Source organism: Cupressus sempervirens, chromosome 7 (assembly GCF_028749045.1).
Source record: "Cupressus sempervirens isolate cs-2001-9-10 chromosome 7, ASM2874904v1, whole genome shotgun sequence".
Lineage (NCBI taxonomy): Eukaryota > Viridiplantae > Streptophyta > Pinopsida > Cupressales > Cupressaceae > Cupressus > Cupressus sempervirens.
Genome location: NC_143124.1, coordinates 192,169,035 through 192,177,297, shown reverse-complemented (window position 1 = coordinate 192,177,297; position 8,263 = coordinate 192,169,035).

Genomic DNA, 8,263 nt, shown 5'->3' with positions numbered 1-8,263 from the left:
AAATAGTTATAGATGAAAGAAATAAACTAAAGACCAAGCTTAAGAATGCACAAGATTTCATTCTGGAAGTGAAAGAATAGATTGAGAGTACTAGAGGCAAAAAGAAGGAGTCACGTGATCAAATCAAGGATTGTGAATAAACTTCAAGTCTTTAGGAAGAGAATGAGATTCTAAAACATGAACTTGAAATTACAAATTTGAATATGAGTATGATAGAAGATGAGAAGAAAAGTCAAGCATGTTTTAGATTTAAGAGTGAAAACCCGAAATCTCAACTTAATAAGGTGACATCTTCACTTGAGACTACAAAGTTACAATCTATAGAACTTGGGAAATAGGACATTAGTGTTAAAGAGAACTTACACAAAGAAAGAAATGTCTTGAGAAGTTACACTCTAGCACTGAAAAACTTGATGAATAAATTACTGTACAAAGCCATGTTGGAGGCAAGAGAGGGATTGGATATATTGAAAGAGAATCATCTAAAGAATCTAAAGTCACTGAAGAAAAAGATCTTGTGAACAAACAACCTAATCATCAAGAATATTTGAGCAAAGAAGTACTTATTCAACCTAAAGATACAGAGAGACAATTCAATGGAAGATGTTTTGCATGTAACAAACTTGGACACGTGAAGGATTGCACAAGTATTCTAAACCATTTTTTTGTTATTATTATAATTTCTTTATTTATGGTCATAGATCTAATGAATGTAGGAAAGCTAGATTTGATAATAGCATGCATGAAAGGACTAATCCTATAGCTAGTAAACCATTGGGAGCAACAAATATTATCATAAAGGAGTTATGTGTTATAAATGCAACAATTTTGGACATATTGCTAGAGATTACATATTGCAAACTACTTAGTTCAAAGCTGGACATGGAAACAAAGTTATGGCATGCCATATTTGCAGCAACTTAGGCCATACATCAAGATTTTTAGATTGAACAATTTCAACAATACAAGAACACCTCAAATGAGATCATAGAATATAAGAAAACCTAATCCTATAAGAAATGTGAGCAACAATGCAAGAAGGAATGAAGATATGAAAGGAAAGAAAATAGAAAATCTTGATAGAAATTTTTTAAAGGAAGGAACACCAGAGAAGATTAAAGTATGGGTTGAAAAGAAAAAGGATGCATCTTAGAGTATCTAGAAATAATACCAAGTATTGAACCTTCTCCATCAACTTGAACAATCATTTTTCAAGCTTAAAATCAGGGATATTGCACCAGATAATCATTAGACCCTTTTATGGAGGAATTAAGTTTTGTCCAATTAATGGTAGCTTGGAATGAATGAAATAAGACTATGGTTAAGTTTACAGAAAAAGTTATGGTCATAAGGCCACAGATGAATTAAAGCATACATAGTTGCACAATTAATGAATACCCAATTTTACAAATATTTAATTGTTGAAATTGAGTTGTTTGATCACCATTTGAGTGATAGAAGAGTGTAAAGAGGTAGCAAAGAGAATTCAAGGGAGATTTGAAGAGTTTTGAGGTGATTTGGAAAGATTTTTGTAGAAGCCCAAAATTGTGAATTAAGAGGTATTTTATCGTTCTTTGATTTGCTTTGAATGTGAAGATTGTAGCAATTGGAACTCTAGTAATGTGTGATGTTAGAGAAAGACCTAGGTATAAGTTCATGAAACATCCTTTTTTGTCTTTGGGAGATGATCTGACAAGAGAAATTTCTAAAATTCTAGATAGAGTTTTACATGTAGAGGATGTTCGTGCATATCTTCATTGTAGTTTGAATCAATTGGAGAAAATGACATACATGAGGACATGGGTAAGGTATCTAAAAATGATTTATCACTCAAATAATGTTTTGGGCTCTTAGGTCAATGATGCAAGGCTAGTAGGAGAAGGAAATCTAGTCTAAACTCCTAACATCTTGTCAAGAGTACAAATGGAAGAAAAAACACAAAATTGTAGTAAAAGAAAGTTTATTTCATAGATTTACTGGTTGATTGGGAAACTCATTACATACAACATGTCAGGTTGTAAGACCTTCTTGGCTGTGGCTAGTACAAATAAAATATCACAACTTCAAAATCTCTTCTACTTTATATTCCAAACTACTATCTCTAGCATTCTTATTAAAAAAAATTATCTTCCTTGGGCTAGGACCATGTCCTCCTATTCCACTTGTTCTTTCTTAACTTAGGACAAGGTCCTTATAAAGCCAACTAGACCACAAGTTGATTAGTTAGGCATTAATTACAATATAGGTCTTGTCTTGGAGGAGTAAACTATAACCCAAGTAATGGGCATCAATTTTTCACATGATATTAAGGATAGGTCCACACACAAGCAAGAAGACAACTCCTAGCTAGCAAGATGTCACATCAATATAGGAAACCACATCAAACAAAACAATGCACCCCATTGGAATGGAACTATAGTAAGCAAGGACCAGATAAAATGATACAAAACTCAAAGCACAATACATTAACTTATACGCTCTTAGGGTAAGGATCCAAAATAGATCCTCAACATGATGTCAATTATGCACAATTGGAAACCATAAGTAGCAACAAATACTTCATGAATAGAAAATTGGTACAAAAAGCAAGAATTTTTTTTGGTTGATGCAAGATTTTTCATTGACTGGAGATGCTCCTACATCAGACACTTGGGGTAAGTAAAGCACTAATGTCCATATTAAGAAATCGTGATGTTCTAACCTAATTCATAAAGATTCAACTAAGCTTGTGTGATCCATGAATTGTCCTCAACTAGTTTATCTCATCAATAAACAAAATACTCCATGTAGTCTTTTCTCTGGTGCTCTTACTCACTCTCATGTCAAAAACCTTGTCAATGTCATCAGTCTTGTGTGTAGGATAATATAGGTTATCTTTTAATTCCTCATCTGACTCAAAGTACTCAAAGATGTCTACAATATTGAATATTGGTGAAATATCTATGTCCTCTAGTAACTCAACTTCAAAAGCATTCCCACTATCAATTTCCTCAAGATCTTACAAGGCCCAAACTTCTTCATCTCCTTCTTGCTATTAGTACCAACTAAAAATCTATTCTTCTTCAAGTGAACCATAACTTCATCTCCAACCTCAAAATATTTATGTATTCTTCCTCTATTGTCCATATGTTTATACCCTTGATTACTAACTTTTAGATTCTTTGTAACTTTTTTATGTGAAGTCTTCTTGAAATCTACAAATTCCTCTACTTCAACACTCATATTTATTTCAGTACTCAAATCCCTCAATTTAGTAGCCCCTTTAGGATGCACTCCATGTACTATCTCAAAAGGTGTCATTTTAGTACTTCTATTTACATAATTATTATATGAAAACTCTACTTGTGCTAGAATCAAGTCTCAATTGGTTGTCTTATCTTCAATCAAACATCTCAACAATTGAAAATCCTATTGATGACTTCAATTTGTCCATTTGTCTATAGGTGAAATATAGAACTATACTTAACCTTATCCAACTTCTTCCCAAGTGTCTTCCAAAAATAATCAGTAAACTTAGTATCCCTATTCGAAACAGTAGTCTTTGGTAATCCATGCAATCTCACTACTTCCCTAAAGAATAATTCAGCCACATTCACTACATCAAATATCTTCTCACAGGGTATAAACTATATCATTTTAGAGAATATTCCCACCACTACCAAAATAGAATCATTACCTCTCAAAGTTCTTGGTAGTCCAAGCATAAAGTCCATGTTGATATATTCCCAAGGTTTACTTGGAATAGGCAATGGAAAATAGAAACCTAAATCTTGACTATTTCCTTTTGTTGCTTGACAAATCCTATAACTTTTAACCATATTTTGAACATCTTTATATATCAAAGGCCAAAAAGATCTATCAGAGACCATCTACATTATTTTTTCAATCCCAAAATGTCTAGCAAGTCCTCCACAATGTTTCTTCTTCATGATAGTATCCTTCATAGTTCCTCTTGGTATACACAATTGAATTCCTTTGACCAACATGTCTTCTTGAATGAAAAAAATAGTCAACTTATCCTACTCACTCATCATTTGATTCTTATAAATCTTCCAAGGTTCTACAAAGTCAAGATCAATTTCATAGAAATGCTTCAAATCATCAAAACCAAGAATGTCAACTCTCATTTTAGTTGGTAAATATCTTCTTCTTCTCAAAGCATCAAAAACTTTGTTTGACCATCCACTCTTATGTTTCAATAGAAAGGAAAACTTCTACAAATACTCTACCCACTTCATGTGTCTTTAATTCATTTTATTTTGACTTCCTAAATGCTGCAAAGCTTTGTGGTCAATGTACAACACAAAGTCCTTGGGCATGAAATGATGTTTCCATTTCTTCAAAGCTTGAACAATAGCATATAATTCATTATCATAAACTGAATATATTTTCTTAGAATCATTCGACTTCTCACAATAGAAAGCTACATGTCTTCTTTTTTGACTCAAAACAACTCCAACAACACCTCCACTAGTATCACAATCAACTTGAAAATCCTTAGAAAAATCAAACAAAGAAAGCGTAAGTAATTCTCCTACCTTTTGCTTCAATGTTTGATAAATTTTATGTTCTCCATTGGTCCATTTGAAATTATTTGTATTCCCTCTCATATTTTCTACCATGGCATTACATGCTGAACTAAAAAAATTGATGAACTTCTTATAGAAACTCACCAATCCATGAAATGATCTAACTTCCCAAACATTCTTAGGTGTAGGCCAATCAAGGTCAAATTAATCATCAACTTGTCTTCCTTCAATTTCTATAACACTTGTCTAATATGCTCAAGTTCTTCTTCTTTATTCTTTCTAAATATCAAAATGTCATCAAGATATATAATCATAATCTTGTCTAAGAATTTCTTTAGAATTTCATTCATCAAGCTCATAAAAGTACTAGGTGCATTAGTTAGGCCAAAAGGCATGACCAACCACTCATACAAGCCTTTATTTGTCTTGAAAGAAGTTTTCCATTCATCTCCTTCTCTGATTTTGATATGATGATAGTCACTTTTCAAATCAATCTTTGTAAAATATCTTGCTCTACTCAAATAATCCATTATGTCATCCATCGTAGGCACTGGAAATCTATACTTCATTGTTGTCACTTTATAGCTCTAGAATCGGTACACATTCTCCATTCTTCATTATTTTTAGGTTCCAATACACCAAGTACAACACAAGGACTCAAACTTTCCATGATCAACCCTCTATCAAGAAATTCTTGCACTTGTCTATTCAATTCTATGTTTTCAATAGTGTGAGCCTATGTGGTGCTTTATTAGGAAAACTAGCTCCCGGTATCAAATCTATACAATAACTAATACTTCTTACAAGCGGAAATAATATCTTGAAATTCAGTTAACAGAGACTCTATCACAAGTGCATGTTCTAGTTCATCTTATTTCTCTAGCTTTCTAAGAATCAAGGAAAAATAAACATTTTTTTCATTTACATGCTTGACAAATTGATTCCCTTCAACCAAACATACTATTAATGTGCTACAATTAATCTCATCAGGTTTCTCTACCAAAAAAAAAAGTGTTTCTTTCCATTAACCCAAATAATATATTGATTCAGTCTACCATCATAGAAAGCTTGTCTATCATACTACAAAGGTATGTACCCAATAGAATATGAAAATAATCCATAGGCATAATACCACACAATAATTCACTATGATAATACCCAATTTTGAGCTTAACAAGGCATTGTTCACTTGCCAACAACATATGCTCCTTTTGAATCTAGGCCACATGATAAGATTTAGGGTATCCCAATCTTTGTAATTGTAATTTTTTAACCAGCTCCTCGAATGCCAAGTTATCTAAACTTCCACTATCAATGATCACCTTGCAGTATTTTCTAGCCACCTTACATTTGGTCTTGAACAAAATCTTCCTCAAAATAGGTTCCTCGTCATTTTCTTCATTCCAAGAAGTTCTTCATATCATTAAATCCTCACTAGTCTCAAGTTCATTAGGTGATTCAACAACTTCTTTACAAGCCAAAGTATTTTCATTTCTACCTCCAATATTCTTTCTAGGCTTAGTACATTCAAAGGCTTTATGTCCTTATTTTCCACACTTGAAATAAGTTCCCTTAAACCAAGGTCTTTCTTCTCTCTTACCACCATTATTATTCCTAGAGTAACCAATATAACCACCTCTAGTGTAACTACCTGTCACCAAAAAGTTCCTCTTTCCATTATGTTTTTCCTTTATCTTGTATTTTATTTTTAGATCAACTATTTTTTGTTGAAGTCAGTGAAAGATCAACCCCACAGATCCCAAGAATCACCTACATGCAAACACTTATCATAGAAGAAAGAAGCAAAAGCTATGGAGGTTGGAATTCCCAGATCCATAAATGAGATACTGTTGATGAGAAAAAAGAGAAATTGCTATTATAAAAAGTGGATTAATAAATTACAAAGAGATCAATCCTTATAAAAGGAGATAAAAACCCTAATAGTTAAAACCTAGGTTGCATGATAATCATTAATAAAATAATTAATTATTATATGCCTAAAGTTTAGCTTAAGTAAACTAGAGATAATAAGTGACTTAATAATTAAATAAAAAATGATTTAATTAATAAGAAAATATCTTATTACTCTAACACCCCCCTTATGATAAACTTAGGGAGTATCTAAAAACCTAGGAACTATTGTTGAAAGAAAATTTGGGTCCCGACAACAAGGCCTCATGAGGTACCCAAGCACAACCAAGTCTCTATAAAGAGGAGAAATAGAGAAAACCACATGGGAAAAACCCTACTCCAAAAAGAGATGGAAATCAAATGTTCTAGAAGATAGGAACAAAAGGATGATTATGAAGAACACTGTTGAAGCATGAAGCTACAAATACAACCAAACTGTTGATCTAAAGAACCTCCATTGTATAGAATATGACAAGCTAGAAAAGACTAAGTCTAAAGAGTTGATCAATCAAAGATGAAAGGTATCTTCACGGCCTCAAAAAATAGGAATGAAAGAATGTCTATATAGTAAATGATCCATCTCACTGAAATGCATAGGTATCTAGCCACTACAATCGCCTTGTACATATGATCAAATATTGAATATATAGCTCACTCCATTGAACCAAGAAAGTAATAGAACCAACATAACCCCTTATAATGATGAGAGGTAAGACATGAACACTGGAACTGAATGCAACATCTCATGTAGAAAGAACCAAGAACATCAAGAGTGAAAAAGTATAACACCTATAATGGCACATGTCATCGACACATCATGGGCTAATGTCATTGAAGGATCACTCACATGAAAAAGGAATATGGTGAATATAGCCAACATGAAACGCCCCAAGGCACTTTATAATGTAGTGCGAGTACAAAAAAACACAAAGATGTGCAAGATCCAAAAATGCAATAGGGTGGCACTTTATCTCAGTGTGTTTGCAAAAATACTACACAAGGATGTTAAAAAAGATCAAACGAGATATAAGGCTAATACAATGAATAGTAAAACCCATGACAAATCATTTGAAGCAATAAAATTGATCTTCAGACCTGAAACAACCAAGATATCCACTAGAATGCAAAAATGCAAAAGACTAAATAGAATGTGTTAGGAGCATAATCCAGATAAAAAACCATGATCACTGGAGAGATATCTCAAAGACCTTTCTAGAAATATAAAGAATTCCCAAATTAGAGATCAGATGCTCAAGATATGTCTCCCGGAGAGAAAAATAGAAATTTTGTCTTTAACTACATAAACAAGAAACCAAATAGCATCCAAAGTATAAATATCCTACACCATCATGATAGGTTTAGAAAGAGATTTTTGAAGATATAATATTTGTCAAAAAATACTTTCGTATGACCAAGATATGGCCAAAAAGCCACAAATAGCTTCTTAGGACAAAACAAACTAAAGAAGAGATAGTTTGAAGACTATCAAATTTTGGCACCAAAATTGCTGATGTCACACCTACGGATGTCAAACCTATTGTGTTAGTACTTTGCTGATGTCAGCATTGTGTAGCATCTTTTCTTTTGAACTTTTTAAAAATAAAACAAATAAATGCTTTTTTGAAACTTTTTTTTTTTTAAAGCATGCCTTTTTTTTGTCTTTTTTTAATCAAGTTAGAAAAAAATCATTTTAGGTTTTGTTAAAAAAAATCATTGCATTGGGAAGCATGCCTAGATTTGAGAGCAAGAATATTTGTCTTACTAGTCAATTGTGTCCAAAATGGACAAATTTTATAAGAAAATAGGGGTTTTCAGGTGCTTTG